General features: G+C 34.7%; 1 long non-coding RNA gene across 1 annotated transcript in view; it reads right to left on the bottom strand.

Annotated features, from left to right (window-relative positions):
* Positions 1 to 2,865: 2,865 nt before the first annotated feature.
* The window catches only part of LOC109452335 (uncharacterized), a 42,356-nt gene continuing 24,911 nt past the window's right edge, over positions 2,866 to 20,310 (bottom strand). The window contains exons 2-3 of the long non-coding RNA XR_002138125.3: positions 16,628 to 16,724; positions 2,866 to 7,813 (exon numbers count right to left, since the gene is read on the bottom strand). This is a non-coding gene — a long non-coding RNA (uncharacterized LOC109452335). The remainder of the gene's footprint in view (positions 7,814 to 16,627; positions 16,725 to 20,310) is intronic.

Here is a 20,310-nt window from a genome sequence, read left to right as displayed (position 1 = left end):
TGAATCTTGGCCTTAGGAGTGCTCAGAAAGATGTTCCCAACAGGTTATCTAATGGCCCACTGGTCATGTAACCAAATCAGGTTGTCTGAAGGGTTACACAAGTTAAAAGCCATGACTAAACCCATTGGCTCTAGGTGATAGCATCGGAGTTTCAGTCTCTAAACAGCACCTACTGTATCACTAGGTAACTGGCTAGTGGACCATGACCTTTATCTGAAATAAGAATCAAAGTCAGATATCCACGCATGCCCGAAGATAAACATAGAACTGACTCAGTCCAGGTGTAAAACAGCAGTATTCTACAAAAATAACTCTAAAATTGACACATTTTAAAATCATAAAAGGATGCTAAATTTTATTAAAGTATTTTATGCACTTATTAAGGTGGTTGTATTTTTTTTTTCTTCTCTAGACTTTATTTGGTAAATTGTATTAATTGATTATGAATATTAAACCAACTTTAAATTCCTGGGATAAAACCTACTTGATTGTGATACATTGTTGAATATGATACGCTAATTTTCTTGAAGATTTTAGTGTCTGTGTTTATGAGGAATATTGATCTATAGTTTTCTTGTCTTGTATTATCATTATCTGATTTTGGTATTATGATAATTCCATCCTGATAAGATGAGTTGAGAAAACTTCTTTTCCATTGGAATTTTCTTTTTACACATACAGTAAAATTCTCTGGTGAAACTGTTTCCTTTTTAAAGATTTTTTACTATGATTTCAATTTCTTTGATAGATGTTGTATCATTCATGCTAGATATTTATTTCTTGGGTGAATTCTGGTAGATTTTGCCTTTCAATGAATTGGTCCCTTTCATCTAAGCATGCACATAGAGTTATTCATAGTATTCCCGTATTATCTTTGTAATGTTTGTGCTTCTGTAGTGATAGCCACTGTTTCATTCACAATATTAATAAATTAAGTCTTCTGTCTATTTCCTTAGTCAGTTTGGCTAGGTGTTTATCAATTTTAATCGCTTTTTCGAAGAACTAGATTTTGGTCTTCTTTGACTTTCTGTGTTGTTTTTCTGTCTTCAATTTGTTTCAGTGTTACTCTTTGTTGTTTCCTTCCTCATTCTTATTTAGATCTTAATTTGTTCTTCTTTCACTAATTTCTTAAGGTAGAAGCTTGGTTGCAGGTTGCTTATTCTAGACTTTTTTATTTTCTAATAAAAGCATTAAATGCTATGCATTCATCATAAGCCTTCCATTTTCCGTATTGTATTTGATTTTTTTTCATATAACTAAGAATATATTTTAATTTCCCTTCAGACTCCCTATTTGATCCATGGGTTATTTAGAAATGTGCCATTTAATTTCCAAAAGGCGGTTATACAGATATCTGCCTGTCATGGATTTTGAGTTTAATTCCCATATGTTCTGAGAATATACTTTGTATAATTGTTTTAAATTTTCTAAATTGTGTTTTAGGGACTCTAATATGGTCTCTTTTAGTTTATATTACATATGCAATCTAAAACAATAGAAGTGTGCGGGTGGCCGGTTAGCTCAGTTGGTTATAGCATGGTGATGGAAGCACCAAATTTGCGTGTTCGATCCCGGAATGGGTCACTGTGAGCTGAGCCCTCCTTCAAACAACAACAACAAAACAACAACAAAAATGGAAGTTCTGCTATTGTTGCATGGGGTTTTCTGTAGATGTCAATTGGCTCAAATTGGTTAATAATGCTTTTCAGGTCTCCCATGTCTTGCTGATTTTGTGTCTACGTGTTTTGTTAATTACCAAGAGAATAGTGTTACAGTATCCAACTATAATCATGGAAATGTATCTTACTTGTTTCAGTCCTATCAGTTTTTGCTTCACTTATTTTGAAGCTGTTTGTAGTTGCATGCACATTTGTATTTGCTACACCCTCTAGATTAAATGAACTTTTCATCGTTATGAAATTATCCCATTTATCCCCGACAATATCCTTGCTTCTAAAGTCTCCTTCATTTGATATTTACAGTTATCCAGCTCTTCAGATTGGAGCTTAAATAGTATGTTTCATCATTTTTAAACTTTTAAAAACAGCTTTATTGAGATATAATTCACATCCATAAAATTCACTTACATAAATTGTACAATTCAGTTTTTAGTATATTCATATAGTTGTAAAAATATTTACCATATCCATTAGTAGCCATTCACTCATCCCTGTCCTCATCCCACAGCCCTAAGCAATCACTAATTTATTTGCAGTCGCTATAAATTTGCCTCTTGTGGACATGTACACTAAATCATACAGTAAGTAGTTTTCTGACTGGCTTCTTTCATTTAGCATAATGTTACCAAGGTTTGTCAATGTTTTAGCATGTATCAGTACTTCACTCATTTTTGTTTTTCTCGTTAACTTTTTTTAAACAGGCAAAAGCATTTGCCATTTATTTATTTGTTTGTTTGTTTTGACATTGAATATTATTTTACATTAATTTCAGGTGTACAACATAGTGGTTACAAATTTATATAATTTAAGAACTGATCCCCCTGATTAGTCTAGTACCCACCTGGTTCTATACATAGTTATTACCATATTATTGACTATATTCCCTATGCTTTATTTTACATCCCCATGACTATTTTGTAACTATCAGTTTGTACTTCTTAATCTCTTCCTCTTTTTCACCCTGCACTATACCCTCCTCCCATCTGTCACCTTGATAAATCTATTACCCATCTGACAGCATACATAGGTATTATAATATTATTGACTATATTCTTTATGCTACACCCTACATCCCCGTGACTACTGTGCAATAATCAATGTGTACTTCTTAATTCCTTCCCCTTTTCACTTACCCCTAAACCCCTCCCATCTAGCAACCACAAAATGTTCTCTAGTGGCTGGCCCAGTGGCTCAGGTGGTTAAAGCTCCATGCTCCTAACTCAGAAGGCTGCCGGTTCGATTCCCACATGGACCAGTGGGCTCTCAACCACAAGGTTGCCAGTTCAATTCCTCGAGTCCCGCAAGGGATGGTGGGCTGTGCCCCCTGCAACTAGCAATGACAACTGGACCTGGAGCTGAGCTGAGCCCTCCACAATTAAGACTGAAAGGACAACAACTTGAAGCTGAACGGCACCCTCCACAATTAAGATTGAAAGGACAACAACTTGACTTGGAAAAAAGTCCTGGAAGTGCAAACTGTTCCCCAATAAAGTCCTGTTCCCTTTCCCCAATAAAATCTTTAAAAAAAAAAAAAAAATGTTCTCTATATCTATGTGTTTGTTTCTGGTTTGTTTATTTTGTTCTTTAAATTCCACATATAAACAAAATCACATTGCATCTGTCTGACACTCCACTCAGCACAATGCCCTCCAGGTCCATCCATGCTGCCGCAGATGGCAAGAACCCATTCACTTCCATGGCAAAGCAATATTCCACTGTATATATGTACCACCTCTTCTTTATCCATTTATCCATCAATGCACACCCAGGCTGCCTCCACATCTTGGCCATTATAAACAATGCTGCAATGAACATATGAATGTACACATCCTGTCAAAGTAGCATTTGGGTTTCTTCAGCTAAATACCCAGAAATGGGATCAACCTATTCACAAGAGATTGCCCATGCAGTCACACCAGTCTTTACAACCAATCAGCCAGAGGGTCAAGCCCTCCTATTGACATGCAAACAGCAGCCAAGGCTAAACTACAACAGGAGGATACACACAACTCACACAAGGGACAAACCTAGAGCATCTGGTTCAGGTGACCAGAGAGACTGCAAAACTTGGTCCCACAGGACATTTACTACATAAGGGAGCTTTACTAATATTGGGAGGCATAGTGGTTCCACCTAATACATAGAAATAAAAACAGGGAGACATCCAAAATGCGGAGAGAAAGAAACATGTTCCAAATGAAAGATCAGAACAAAGTTTCAGGAAAAGAACTAAACAAAATGGAGACAAGCAATCTACCAGACTCAGAGATCCAATGGTTATAAGGATGCTCAATGACCTCAGGGAGAACTTCAGCAGAAAGATGGCAAGCATAAAAAAGGATGTAGACACCATTAAAAAGAAGCAGCCAGAAGTGAAGAATACAATAACTGATATGAAGTATGAACTAGAAGGAATCACTAGCAGACTAGATGAAGCACAGGATTTAATCAGTTATTTGGAAGACAAAGTAGCAGAAAACACCCAATTGGAACAGCAAAAAGAAAACAGAATCCAAAAAAGTGAGGATAGTTTAAGAGGCCTCTGGGGCATTAAGCATACCAACATTTGCATCATAGGAGTACCAGAAGGAGAAGAGAGAAAGTAAGGGATTGAGAACCTATCTGAACAAAAAAATGGCAGAAAACTTCCCTAACCTGGTGAAGAAAATAGACATACAAGCCCAGGAAGCCCAGAGAGTCCCAAACAAGTTGAACCCAAACAGGCCCACACCAAGACACATTGTAATTAAAATGGCAAAGGTTAAAGACAAAGAGAGAATACTAAAAGCAGTAAGAGAAAAGCAGTTAGTTACCTACAAGAGAGCTCCCATAAGAGTGTCAGCTGATTTCGCAACAGAAATTTTGCAGGCCAGAAGGGATTCAAAGTGATAAAAAGTAAGGACCTACAACCAAGGTCACTCTATACAGCAAAGCTATCATTTAGAATAGAAGGACAGATAAAGAGCTTCCAGACAAGAAAAAGCTGAAGTAGTTAATCACCACCAATCTAGTATTACAAGGAATCTTAGAAGAACATCTTTAAGGAAAAAAAATAAAAAGATAAAAATATGAATACTAAAATAGCAATAACTACATATCTATCAACAATTACTTTAAGTTTAAATGAATTAAATGCTCCATTCAAACATAGGGTGGCCGAATGCATAAGAAAACAAGACTCATATATGCTGCCTACAAGTCACACACTTCAGAGCAAAAGATCACACAGACTAAAAGTAAAGGGATGGAAAAAAGATATTTCATAAAAATGGAAATGAAAACAAAAAAAGCAGAGGTAGCAATACTTTTATCAGACAAAATAAACTTTAAATCAAATGCTATAAGAGACGAAGAACCCAGTAATCCCACTCCTGGGTATTTATCCAAAGAAACCCAAATGCTAATTCAAGGAGACATGTGCATCTATATGTTTACTTCAGTGTTGTTTACAATGGCCAAGATGTGGAGGCAGCCTGGGTGTCCCTCAATGAATGAGTGGATAAAGAGTAGGTGGTACATATGAGGTCTGACAATTAAATTCACAAACTTGTTGAAATGATGTTGCTAACCTTTTTTGATAACAGAGGGATTATTCATTATGAATTTGTACCAAATGGACAAACAGTTAACCAAGTTTACTATTTGGAAGTTCTGAAAAGGCTGCGTGAAAAAGTTAGACAACCTGAACTTTTCACCAAAAATTCATGGCTCTTGCATCACAAAAATGTACCAGCTTATACAGCACTGTCCATGAGGGAGTTTTTAGCCAGTAAGCAAATAACTGGATTGGCACACCCTCCCTCCCCACATGATCTGGTCCCCAATGACTTCTTTCTTTACCCAAAGATAAAGGGAATATTGAAAGGAAGACATTTTGATGACATTCAGGACATCAAGGGTAATATGACAACAGCTCTGATGGCCATTCCAGAAAGAGTACCAAAATTGCTTTGAAAGGTGACTAGGCACTGGCATCAGTACATAACTCCCCAAAGGGAGTACTTCGAAGGTGACTGTAGTGATATTCAGCAATGAGGTATGTAGCCCTTTTTCTAGGATTAGTGCGCTAACTTGATTGTCATAGCTCATATATACAATGAAATATTGTACGCCCATGGAAGGGAATTAGTTCTAGTCATCTCTGGCGGGATGGATGGACCTGGAGGGTATTGTGCTGAGTGGAATATGTCAGGTAGGGAAAGACAGATACATTGTGATTTTACTTATATATAGAATCTAAAAAACAAAATAAGCAAAACAGAAACAAATCATACAGAGATCATTTTGATGGTTGCCAGATGAGAAGGGGTGGGGAGTGTGTGATAAAGGGGAAAAAATTAAGAAGTACAAATTGGTTCTTATAAAATAGTCATGGGAATGTAGGATGTAGCCTAAGGAATATAGTTAATAATATTGTAATAACTATGTATGGAGTCAGATGGGTCCTAGATTTATCTGGATGATAGATGGGAGAGGGTTGGTGGCAGGGTGAAAAAGGAAAAGGGATTAAGGAGTACAAACTGGTAGTTACAAACTTGTCTTGGGGATGTAAAGTAAAGCATGGGGAATATCATCAATAATACGGCAATAGCTATGTATTGTGTCAGCTGGGTACTAGACTGTCAGGGGGATCACTTTTTAATTTATGTAAATGTCTAACCACTATACTATATACCTGAAATTAATGTAAAATAATACTAACTATGAACTTTAATTGAAAAATTTAATAAGGGAGAACAAAGATGAAGGGGAATAAGAGGTTTAAATTTCACGGTCAAAACAAGTAAGCCATTGGATGTAATGTACAGCATAGGGAACATAGTCAATAATATTGCAATAACATGGTACGGTGTCAGATGGTTGCTGGACTTACCATGGTGATCACGTCTTTAGATATATAAATGTTAAATAACTATGATGTACACCTGAAACTAATATAATATTGCATGTTAACTATATTTTGATAAAAAACTTTAATAAAATAAAGTGTGCAATTTAAGCACCTAGTTCCACCTTATGTTTTATTGATTTGTGAATATGCATTATCTTTACCAAAAAGTAATTTAAATTACTTTTCTAAAAAGACATCTATCTTTTATTTTGCATTTTCCATAGTCTTTTGCCTAGTCCCTCCACTTAGTAGGCATTAATTAAGCACAGCTCTATTGAGTAAGCAAATGATATCGATGCTTAAATATTCTCAGTCTACTTGAGTGCACATTTCTGTTCCAGTAGCTTCAGTATTCAGGGGTTTGAATATATAAAAACAGAACAACAGCTATAGCAATTAAAAAACAACAACAACAAAAACCCCTTTTATCAAGTTTAGCAATGTAATTCTACAAAGATTTGAATGAGTTTAAGTGCAGGATATTACCATTTCAATAAAAACAAAAAAAATTAAAAAATAAATGTGTGTGTGTGTGTGTGTGTTTATCATACCTTTACATATAGTATATAATAAGTACATTGATGTCTTGTAATACTCAACTGAGAATTCAAATAAGCAAGATATATGCTCTCTCTAAATAGTGTCTAAAATATTCTTTTTAGACATTCGATATATCACATATCTTCTGGAAATGTCAATATTCTAACATAAACAATCTCAGGAATTTTTCTATAATTCTTATACAAGATTTTTAAAAAATACCCCAATGAGCAACTCTAAGAGAGAAGATAGTATACTTTGCAGTTTAACAAGTTATTTTCTTTTCTCTACCAACTCTCTAAGGTAATTATGAGACTGAACTATTTGGTGTATGCTCATATAAATCTAGGACACATTCCTTAATCTCCATACCTCTATTCTTACCAGTCCTTCTAGTTATAACTCTGCTGTCAAGTATATTTTATTCCATTGAGAGTGAAATCCTTCACACAATCTGTGTTGAAAATTGTCATAAAATATATAAAACACAGCTCCCTGTATTTTAAGTCAAGAACGACAAAAATACTCCAGACAAAGCTTATGGTTTTGCCTCTACCAAGATAAAACAAAATAAGATTTTAATCAAAGCAATGCAATGAACTTTATCTTCTGTGTCACTAAATCCACAATTCTTTTATATTTCTCCTCTCCATCATTCAGGTCTTCAATTTTCTTCAATCTTTATAATTCCCATCTGTCACACCTGGTAAGAATATGATGTCAGTCATTTAGATGTTAGAGAAATTTAGTTTCAAAGCAGACCATTGTTTCCCCTTTGGTTATGTAGACATCCCTAAAGTCATGGGGATGCAGACATCCCTAAAGTATGTCTTTCAATTAAAGACATACGCTGAAGATGAATGCTTTAATTCTTTTAAGATCATGTCCAAAATATCATAGGGACTCTGACAAAAAAAAAAAAAAAAAAGAAAAAACTTTAGGAGGATGAACTTTATACTATGTGGACTTCAGCTCTTTACTGAAAGCTGTCAAGGGTATGGAAAGAACCGTGTTATTTTCCATGGGCTTTTCCAAGTTCTGAAGCGTGTCATTTCTTAATTCAATAAATGTCATATCAAGAAATGGTCCTTGATTAAGAGTACAGCAGTGATTATGATAAACAGGGTCTCTACTGTCACTTGGTTTAAAAGGATAGCAAGAAAATAGATCTTATAAAACTAAATGAATATGCAAGATAATTTCAAATACTGATGAGTGCTATATCTACACCATTCCCCAAAAAATTAATGTAATAAATTGCCATTGGGAAGGACTCAGGGAAATGCATGTCTACTTTACAGAAAACAGAAAAGTCCTTTCTATGAAGTTGCCGTTGTCATGAGCCTGCATACAGAGAGAGAGCCAAGTAGTCCAAGAGAAAAGAGTCTTTATTTCAGAAGTCCTGTATCCAGAGACAGCAAAACAAAGGCATTTAAGGAGAATAAACTTAGTGTGTTAGAGAAATAATGAACAGGTCAGTGTGGCTTAAGCACAGTGAAACCTGGGCAGGATAGAACAACGTGTGTGTGGGGAGCAAAGCAAGGGAGAAGATCTTTTAAGAGAGTGTAAATCAAGATAATAACTTTAGATTTTTGTTTTTTAAGAAGAAGGATGGCAAGCTATTGGAAGCTTTTAATTAGAGAAATACCATAATTTCATTTATATTTTAAAATATCACTCATGTTACTTTATGGAAAATATATTGCGTGAAGGGAGTTGGAAACACAAAGTTATATGCTGGTCAAAGATGATGGGTTGAACTAAGATAATAGAGGGTAGATGAAAGAAAGAAGTGTGAGATACATTTAAGATCTGTCATAAGGTGAATTCAATATCTTTGGAGTCAAACGTATCTTGGCTTGACTCTACAAAACTGACTTTTATCAAGCAATTTAATTTCTGACATTCTATTCAGGCAAATGAACAATCATGACCAGTATCAATGTATGATAGATTGTAAAAATGATGACAAATTCTCATCCTTGCATCTATACTTTTGTAGTGTGATTATCACAGATCTCTCTATCAAGAAGTGAAGCCTGTTAATTCACCCTTAAATCTGGGTTGGTCATGTCACTTTCTGTGGCCAATAGAATATTAACACTATGATGTAAGCAGAGACTTAAATGTTTTTGTACAATGAGGTTTTCCCTATACTTATGATTTTTGGATCCTTGCCATCACACCACCATGTGACAAAGCCCTGACTAGTTGGCTCTTTGATGGGCAACATGTAGCTCACTCATTTTTTTCATCTAACCTACAGCCAGCCAATTTCCAGCAGCAGACCTTCTCAACTGACTGGCAGACGACTGTATTTACATAAGTGATCTTGGTTGACACCAACAGAAGAACAACCCAGCTGGGCCGAGCCCAAATTGCTAATTCACAAAATCATTATTTAAATAAATGATTGTTTCAAACCACTAGACCTTGGCTTGTTTGTTATAAAGCAATAGATAACTGGTATATAAAGTCAATGAGAATTAGGGTTGGAGATGATTAAGCACTGGTTAGAGTTTGTGAATGGAAACACTGGAAGTGTAGAATACACCATAATGATTTACAATATGCATTAGGAAATGACAATGAATCATTACATGTTTGAAAGTCAAGGGACATACCTCATCTTGATTATAGCAGAAAGAAATAAATGTCATTCCTTTTTAAGATCATGAAGGGTCCTACATGCCATGCTAAGGATCTTGAAATATATATTTTGGGGGCCAGTGGTTTATAAAGCCAACATACTGTTTAGTCAAGTGGACTTCATTAAAACACAATTCCAGTCCCTATCTCATTTATTGAATTTGAAATTTAGGGGTAGTGAAAATTGTAGCTAGTAATACATACTATAGCATGTCACCCTAGAAAACATACTAGAAATTTCATTCTGTGACTATTCAAATTTATAATAACACATTTTAGAACTCAACTATTTCTCCTTAAATCATAAATCAAAAAGTGTTGCCAGCCCTCTTTCCATTTGCAGAAGAAAAGATGAGTGCTTGGCCTGAAAACTTTTATGGACTTCTCTGGAGATCCAGCTTTCTTAAGCAAAATTCTATTTCTGGTAAAACAGAATCCAAATTCCAGAAAACCAACTCATTGGTTTCCTTATACTTATGCTGTTTGGATCCCTGCCACCACACCACCAAGTGACAAAGCCCTGGCTGGTCTGCTATTTGATGGGCAACATGTGGCCCGCACACTTTAATAATAGAAATACCTTTCACAATAGAAATACTAACAATGTGTGTGTAATTCCTATATATTACATATATACATTAGAAACAGAAAGAATTTCATCTTGGTTTCTAGATCTATGTATTACCTATAGTTTTGTCTTGATCAGATCATTTATCTGATTTGCCCCTTTGTTTCCACATCTGTAAATGAGTGTTGAATTATGGTCTCCAAGGTACCTTTTGCTTCCAAAATTTTATGATATATGACACAGCTTCCTACTTTCAATTTCCTATAATCCAATATATGCTAACCATTTAATTTAACCATGCCACTATTCTCACATGAGTATTTCTTGTTTGCTTATGTAATTATCTACACATAAGAGGCCTAATTAATTAAGTCCCAATTTTCTCTGTGGATGTAAGCAGTGAATTTTCCAGACACCAGCTTATCCCATCTATTCATTGTAATCTTATTCCCAATCAATATTATGTGGTCATCTGTCAGGAAAATGCAACTAAGACTGATCACCACAGGTGCACCTTTCACCTTGGTATCGATTTGCCATCTTTGATTTATAAAATATATCATGATTTTCAATTAATGGTATTCAGCTGTTTGAATGCTTCAATGTTTGAAGGGTTTCATTATTGATTTGTTTTAATAGCAATCACATTAACCATCCAATCTATGCTATGCAATATTTTAGAACATGTGAATATATTTCTTGCATTCAGTTTTTTAAAACTATTCTTATAATGGGAAAGCTACACAACCATTTTCACTCATATCTAACATTTGGATACATGTTCGCTTGACATTATGAAAGAAAGGTAAAGATTAAATGACCATGTAGGGGAGAGAATCATGATATAATACCAAATAATCGATGTAGGCTTTTTAAAGGATGTGATCTCTAAAAGTGATAACAGATTGGTTATGCACAGAGGTGGAATAGGTGACCAATTTCTGGATCTGATTTGAAGGATTCAAAAACTCTAATCAAAATAAAAGCATCACTTTAACACTTTAGTTCACAACCTGGAATTCTCTTTATTAATGCAAGTTTTCCATTTAAAGCATTTTCTCAGAAAAAATTAAAATGCATCTATCTAATCTATAAATGATATCATATTAATGAATTCACACCCATTCTTTTACCAGCAAGCATAAATTAAATTTCTTAGCTGGAAATTCTATGTGATGTATTGATGATCAGAATGGAGCACAGAAACTTGATCAATTAATGACAATGTGCATGTATAGCTATTAGGTATAGAAATCTGGACGGCAGGGTTGGGTCTCTTAAGAAGCCAAGGTCAACGTTGGTGCAGCCAGGGCAGCAGAACTTGTGTACAGATGCCCTTCTTATGGACATGAAGAAATCTAAGAGTGCCAGAGCTCGCCCTGGATTCTCCTGGTGATGTGATGCACCCTGTGCTTCCCATGCCTGAATCGTGTTCAAGATCTGACTCAGAAACTCTAAGATACAGCTGTAGCAGCTGTGGTTTTATAAAGCTCCACAGAAAATTCAAATATTCACCAGAGTTTGAGAACCAGTAACTTGGACTAATTATTACAAACAAGCTAGAGGAGAGTGATCCATGAAAGTCTGGGCTCTGAGATTAAGTAAAAATCAAGCGCTTTATTAACACAGCACCTTTCCATGTGTTGCTGAAGAGTAACTGCAGCAGTAAAAATTCAAACCACAGCAAGAAGATCTTGAATAGGAGTTTAAATGAATAATTGAAATGCAACCAGGGGCAAGTAGTAGATTTAAAGGAAAATAGATATTGTTAATGAGTAAATAATATGAGTGAGTAAAAAATAGAACATTTTTTTGTGTGTGTGAGAGAAGTTAAAAATAAACATATAAGCCTATGCAAATGATCCATGTATTCAAATGATTCTCTTAAGTGTTCAAGACTGTCTCCGATCACTTTTTCCTGGTTGGGAAAATAGTCTTTAATATGATTTGAGAAATATAATTTATGTAAAAATAAGTCCGTGTAATAATATAATAACATAACCATGAATTCATCAATTATTTGTCACTTTTTATGTTTTTGTTATTTGTTGTTGTTGTTTTACATTTTCATACCTCTACAATGGAAATTCATCTAATACAAATTGTGCCTTTGTGTCTTACAATTGTTATCAGCTAGGTAACTGCTTTGACATAGTTGCTAAAAATGTTCTGTTGGTGCCTTCGGGTAAGATCAAGAAAGCACTTAGAATCAATGAGTCTCAAATTTAAATATATTAAATATTTTACAACAATTATTGCCACCTCCTTACTCACCAACTAGGACCATACCTCCAACTAACTTATCCATTGTAATTCCATTAGTATGTTTTTAACTGTTGCTTATATGAAAGTTATTTAAGTCTGAGGCTTTCTGATAGCTCACTTCAATTAAGAACCTCAGTCCAAATGGAAAGTCCAAAGAAAATCTTGAGTCAGTTATCTTATTGTTTTTGTTTGTTCTTTTCCAAGTTCTCATAGTTTTTGGAGATCTGTTAAGGCTGAGTAAAGATGGTTATCAGTAATACTATCCAGTTGCAGAGTGTGAAAGTACAGAACAGCCAAGCTGTCTGGCCTCACTGGGTTAAGTGATCCATCTATTCCAAAATGGTGAAACCCAACCATCCAAATCAATTTGATAGTGTATAGCGGTAGGTATTCAGGTTAACTGAAAGTGTTCAGGGGCCAGTGTGGTAGAGCAGATATTACTCTTTCAGTTTTTCATATCCCCAACCAGATAGCAAGTACCTTTATGACAAGGGCTCTGCCATGTTTACCAATAAGAATATATGAGGAACAAAATGTACAGTCAATCCTCATTATCCTTGGAGTCCATATTTGTAAATTTATCTATTTGGTAAAATTTATTTGTAACCTAAAAATTGGCACTTGAGGCACTTTTGCAGTCATTTGTGGACATGTGCAGAGGGACAAAAAAATTGAGTTGTCCAACGTGCTCATTCTAGCAGAGGTTGAACAAGGCAATAATCTGTTTCATCTTTCATACCGTAACCATCTATTTAGTACCAATTTTTTGCATATTTGTGCTTTCTTATTTATAATGTTATTGTTTAAAATAGCCCACAAATCTAGTGATGGAGTGATACTTAGTGTTCAAAAATACAAGAAGTCTGTGATGTACCTTATAGAGAAAACATATACTAAACAAGATTTGTTTGGTCATGAGTTACAGTGATGTTAGCTGTGAATTCAATATTAACAAATCAACAGAATATACTATATAATGTATATTTAAACAGAAATACACATAAAACAAGGTTAAATGAGGTCGGACAATTAAATTTGTGAATTTGTTGCAACGATGTTGCTAACGGTTTTTTATATCAGAGGGATTATTCATTATGAACTTGTACTAACTAGACAAATAGTTAACCAAGTTTACTATTTGGAAGTGCTGAAAAGGCTGAATGTAAAAATTAGATGACCTGAACTTTTCGCCAACAATTCATGGCTCTTGCATCATGACAATACAACAGCTCACATGGCACTGTCTGTGAGGGAGTTTTTAGCCAGTAAACAAATAGCTGCATTGGACCACCCTCCCTACTTACCTGATCTGGCCACCAATGACTTCTTTCTTTACCCGAAGATAAAGGAAATATTGAAAGGAAGACATTTTGATGACATTCAGGACATCAAGTGTAATACGACGACAGCTCTGATGGCCATTCCAGAATAAAAGTGTTCCAAAATTCCTTTGAAGGGTGGACTAGGTGCTGGCATCAGTGCATAGCTTCCCAAAGGGAATACTTTGAAGGTGACCATAGTGATATTCAGCAATGAGGTATGTAGCACTTTTTCTAGGATGAGTTCGTGAACTTAATTGTCAGACATATTTATATGCATGACAACCCAACCAGGGAGGTATAATTGGTATAATTTGCCAAAGACATGTATTTACAATCTTGGTTTGAAACATGATTTGAAACTTCTCCGTGACATCACTTGGGGCATGGTGATAATTTGTCCTTCATTACAGCTATATATTTTTGAGCAAAGTCATTATTTCTAACTCTCATCACCCATTGCAGTATGGGAGCTTTTGGAGGTCAAACATGTTGTTAACTTTGCTCCTTCTTTCATAGCACACTAGTATATAGTGGGCAATCCACAAATATTGAGTAATTGTCACAAATTTCCTCTTCCCTGTCATGATACCACTGGGTCTAGTGGTGTTCAATTTAAATCTATTCGATTCAACAACTGCGTATCGACAAATTCTCATTTTGCTGGTATGAAACCAGTTTTAACTTGAGCTCTCTCCTCCAAGACAAATTGTAAAGTAGTCCCCAAATTGAAAGTAAAACAGTATCAGATCCCTTTGCAAATGATTAGCAGGAACCCAGGTAGAATTAGCAGTAAAAATGAGAGCAGTCCGGAGAGTCAAGAAAACTGCTTTCTTTGAGGCAAGGCTTCCACTTCTGGAGTTCTTTCACCTCATTCCTTACCTAGGCAAACATATCTTAGCCAAGGTGTTAGATTGGCTAAAACTGCAGCTACCACCAGAGTCTGGTGAAATGTCTCTGTTGTATATGAATAAATGGATGCCACTTATGTGGTGAGATATCTGATAATATACTATTGTTACCAGACTCGTCTTTAGTAATTTGTGTACCTTTGGGCAGGACTTATATGTGTAAATATATATATATATATATATATATATATATATATATATATATATATATATAAAATATATATTCATACTCATAAATAATGACTTTGAAAGCCTCGCCACTGGTTATTCCTATGATGCTACCTTTGGAAAACTCTTCTGAAATTACTTTCAGAACCAGTTTATGAGCCACAAAAGGAAAGCAGAATAAACACATCCTTTATCAACCGTACAAGAAAATCGGTTTCCTTGCTCTACTATCACAGTTAATTTATTTTCCTTAATGAATATCATCATGTATGGTTTTCAATCTTATTTGACTATCTTGGCTGATAAAGAAAATGTGGCTATTAAAAAGTAACAATAACAACAACAAAACTGTTTTCAAAAGATATAGATTTTGGACATATCATTGTATGGTTTTTAGTGTAGGAACACCTATTCGCCTCTTGGTTCTCATAAATAGAGAGATAGAAGTGGTTAGAATGTATTCAGGCACTATACAAATAGAAAAACTAAGCACAGTATTGAGAAAAAAAAATTAGAGAAAATGAAATTTAGTCAGTTTAGCACAAACCAGTATATACAGGAAGCCCATAAACTGATTCTTAGAATCAATATGATGAGATCTATTAAATCTTTGCTAGGGATCTTAAAAAGAAATTCAGTCTGGACTGGGGTTAGAGCAGAATGGAAATAGAAATAATTTCTCAAGGACAAGAAGAAAGATGACTCTGTACAGGTGACAGGTTAGACATGTGTCAATACAAGGCCAGTCAGTACCAAAATGTGAAAGCTATTAGAGGTCTACAGATGAAAAGATAAAGTCAAAGTGAAGCAGGGCCACTCTTTCAAAGGAGACTAGCAAGAGTCATTGCAGAACGTATGGAATGACTTATCAGAAGGCCCCAGAACAAATAATTTTGGCCCTGTTCTCTCCTTATGTGTTTATAACCAGTGTGACCAAACCATCCTATTTATGCCGCTGTTTGAAGTTGATATTTCCTTTTCATTCCCAGCATAAGGTCCTGTCATATCCAACTGGATAACTGTAATCTTCTCTCCCTTAGATTTCCTAGGTGAGCAGATGCTGTGATATCTCAAATTGTTATCTGTTACAATCAGAAAAAATATATAGTTTATGAAATATGCTTTGCTGAGAAAAATAAATTCCATGTCCTTTTCTTTACCAACTAAAGAACAATATGAAAACTGACACCATTGGTAAGTCTTACTAGAAGACCACTAGTAAAGTAAAACCTTATATATGAAGACCTGATAAATAACCTAAATTATGGAAGGGATGGATAAAAACACAGTCTACACATAAGTGTTCACAGGGATGCTGAATCAGAGAGGAAATAAAAAGAAATCACATTCAGTGAATACTTATTGAGATTCTACTATTTGTAGAGAGAAACATCAATATCAATATCATGCCTGCCATCAAGAAGCATTCACTTCAATTGCAAAAGATTCTTTTTAAGTCCAACTTAAGACATGACTTAGTCTAATAGATAATGAAAACTTATCAGGAAATGTGTAGAAAAAATAGATTTAGGCTGCTTCAGTCGTCGGAGGAAAAAGTAGATTCAAAATACGACAATAGCAACCAAAATATCAGAGTGCTATATGTATCTATTTTTGAAGAAAAATCTCTCCATTACCTTGTATATGTTTTACCATAGCAGGGAGTGGTCTGGTGCTATCTATGATGTAAGGCTGAGATGTGAGGAGAAGACAAGAAAGCAAATAGAAAGTAACCTAGAAAAAGAAACAAACAAATTAATTATTAGACTCTTTTTTCTTTTGAAAAAGTGCTAAATTGTCAAATAAGTTTACGAAATACAACATTCATTGTTCTTCAAATCCTTTGGAAATTTAGTGCATATAGCAATTTAAAATCTCAAGACATCTTCGTAAAGAAACCAAATAGGTTTCTTGGATCCAATGTATTTTTCACACTTAGAGGAGAATAATTTTTCCCTTTTTCTGTCTTTATAGCTGATGAAACTAATTAAGGAAGAGCATACATCTTATATACAATACTCCCGTAAATGTCAGGAGGAAAGGCTTGCCAACAGCCAGCACACGGTTAGGATCCCAGGCCTGGCACTTATATATTAGCAGTTCGACCTGAGAAAATTCCAAAGTCTCAAGTCTTTGTTCCTTTTCTTTTCGAAGGGTAAATACAGCATCCTCCTTGGGTTGGGAAGGGGTGCTGAGCTCAGTTCCTGTTACAAGGAACACTGATAATTATAGTAAAAACTTATGAAGTACTTCATATTATATTAATGTAAAAGTATGTAAGTCTGGTAGAAGCCTGGCTCTCTGGAAATTATGCTGTCTTTTACACTTGTAATGGACAGTAATGAGGAATCTGGACCACCTACTGCAAGACAATGTGAAAGAAGGTGTTCAGCTGTTCTATTTGGTCTCTGGTGGTCTCTGGTGGTCTCATCCTCCCACCCTGACATCTTCTCATTTCCTCCTCAGTTTTATATTGTATTTCCTCCTCGGTTTTGTATTGTATTGTAAATTCTTGCCTTAGAGTTTCTTCACTGACTCTTTCCCTCAACAAACCAAATTTTTAAAACAAATTCTTACTATGTGATGGCCATTGTAGCCACAATACAGAAGACAAAAACCATGAACAATTAGACTACTTCAAATCCTCCCAATTGTGTGAAGCCTGGCCTCCCTGGGAAGTAGCGTGGGGAGCCCTGCAGTTATATCCAGGATCCTCGACATACCCCTTGCATCATCACACGTGAATCTCCAGAAAGCTATTTAGTGTCTGTGAGACATAGATTCCTCACATATAATATAAAGCTATCCACGTTCACCTTTCAAATTCATAACAAATGTCAAGTCTCCTCTGATTGTCTTATTAGGAAAATAGTTAACTTTTCCTTAAACACTTGTGCCCTGATTGTTATACCAGTGATTCCACATCTAAAAATTCTATGGTTAGAATATAAAATTAATTCTTTTAGCCATCATTGTTTTTAATGTATATATCTGGTTCTGTTTGATGATGGTGTGTATCTATGGGTGCTAAATACTACGTTGTCTTTTTGAGACTTTTAAATTTATGAAGCACAGGGTAAATGATTGCTTTTCTATGAATGTCATGGCACCAGGACTAGCATCATATATTTTGGGGGGTCTTTGATAAAGGAATCAGAAAATTAGCAAAATACAGACTATTGAAAAGGGTTTTCGAAATTCAAACCATTTTTTGCTATTTATCTTACTATAAAGCTCTAATCACTTATTAAATGTTGAGATATAGTAACTTAAAGGAGAATTGAAATTGTAATTCAAATTTTATCATAGTAGAAGTTACTATATACAGCACAAAAAATTATATTATTATCTTTCGTATATAGAATGTTTTAAAATAGAGTCTAGCTTTGGGCTATTTAAAAAATAATATCGTTTCTGTCATTGCCCATTATTACAAACACAGTTTCACTCTCAATTGTGAATTAAAATAACTCCTGTGTAGTATAATAATTATTTATTTCTTTAATTCTTAGATGAATAAAATTCATTAACTATTTGATTAAAGAATTTTGAAGGTGCTGAGGAAATGTAAGAATAACAATAATCATAGTGTGAGTATTCACATGTTGTGCTATCTCAATATTCACAAACTCTAGGAATTGTCAATGTTTAAATTTAGAAATTGACCCATCAGAAAAATATTACATTTCCAAATTCCTCCTCCATAAAAGAAAAGAAAATAAAAAATCATTGTTGTGTATCATAAAATGAAGAGGCAATATTATAACAAGACTACCAGAGAGTAATCCTTGCTCAGAAGAGTATTTGACTTACAGTTTAACCAAATAATGTCCCCTGAGAGAATGGAGAAATTTATAGAACCAAACGAAACTGTTTGTTTTACAGATTAAACCCAGAGAGGCTGCCCAAGACCCCTGGTAACTAGTTGACTTGGAAACAGAATTTCTATCTCTTAGTTTCATAATCCACATGCTACATTGTTCTGCCTCCCTTGATATATAGCCCTTTGCATTTAAACTTCCTACCTGTAGATATATCTGTTCAACTCCTGAAATCATATTTCAGATCATAGAGTTCCCCATGCTTCAGGTTTCCACTTATATGACTATTAAAAAGTAACATATTTCTCAATTAGTATTCCCCATTGGTAGAACTCATAATACTTCCCATTTAAATACAAACTCTATATTAGCCAAAATATTTATTACTGAAAAACCACTTTCTATGCCACTCTGATATTATATTCATATATTGAGATTTTTCTCCTCAGGCAAAAAGTTAACAATTCTGATAGAGAGAATGCAATTTAAAGTCCATTTAAAGTGATTTAACCTTTTTTTAATGTTCAGTTTAAATATGAAAAGGAGAAACTCATTCCCCAAAACTAGTATTTTTAATTAGGGCAAATTGAGAATTTTGTTCCAGCTATTAAGAGAGAAGCTCCTGTAAATTGGCAATAATGTTTAAAAACTTTCTGTTCCCAAAATGAAATATGTCACTGTATAATAGCCTAGAAAATTGGCGAAATTCATTAAAACAGACTCTCTCTCTCTCTCTCTCTCTCTCTCTCTCTCTCTCTCTCTCTCTCTCTCTCTCTCTCTCTCTCTCCCTCTCCTCTCCTTCCCACCCCCTCTTTCTCTCTCCATCTGTCTTTTTTTCGTGGTTTCTTCAGCTGTTGTGAGCTGATCATGTACACAAGGTGTGCATGAAATGATGTTCTTTGGTTTTGCAAAGAAATGAATTCCCTTGGTGACTTTCAACAGTGTCTGCAGACTGGCAGCTTGCCATCTGGAAAAACTGACACTTGGCTCCCCTGAGCCACAGAACAGCATTGCTGCGAGATAGCATTAGTAGCTGAAGAAAATGGAAATGGGAAGCACAAACTACTTGACACATATAAAATGGCACTGCTAGTCTGCTTTTAAAGTAGAAGAGGAGAAATAAAAAAAAATAAGAACTGTTGGCATTTCAAAAGAGTTTTATTCAACATCTTTTCTCAAAGAGACACTTTACAATTCAAGAAAATAAAACTATTGACTTGTTATTTAGTTGCTTCAAGGAACAAATCAAGCAGTTTATTAATAAGGAATGATCAAAACTGATTAGTGTAGGTACAGAGTAGTTCAAGTTCAGGTCAAGAACTCTGGGTAGTCCATTGTTTATTTATACCATGAAAGGCATATGATAAGCACTTAAATATTGATTCATTGATTTATACAATGTTGTTTTTATTTTTTAGAATTCCAAACGTTTTAATTTTTCATGAATCCTTATTGTCAAATATAAAATATATACCATTTGAATATTTGTTTTTTTTAAT

Source organism: Rhinolophus sinicus, chromosome 4 (genome assembly GCF_057876585.1).
Source record: "Rhinolophus sinicus isolate RSI-liver-muscle chromosome 4, RSI-T2T, whole genome shotgun sequence".
Taxonomy (NCBI): Eukaryota; Metazoa; Chordata; class Mammalia; order Chiroptera; family Rhinolophidae; genus Rhinolophus; species Rhinolophus sinicus.
Note: the sequence above shows the minus strand (reverse complement) of the source record. Positions and strands in the feature narration are given on the sequence as shown.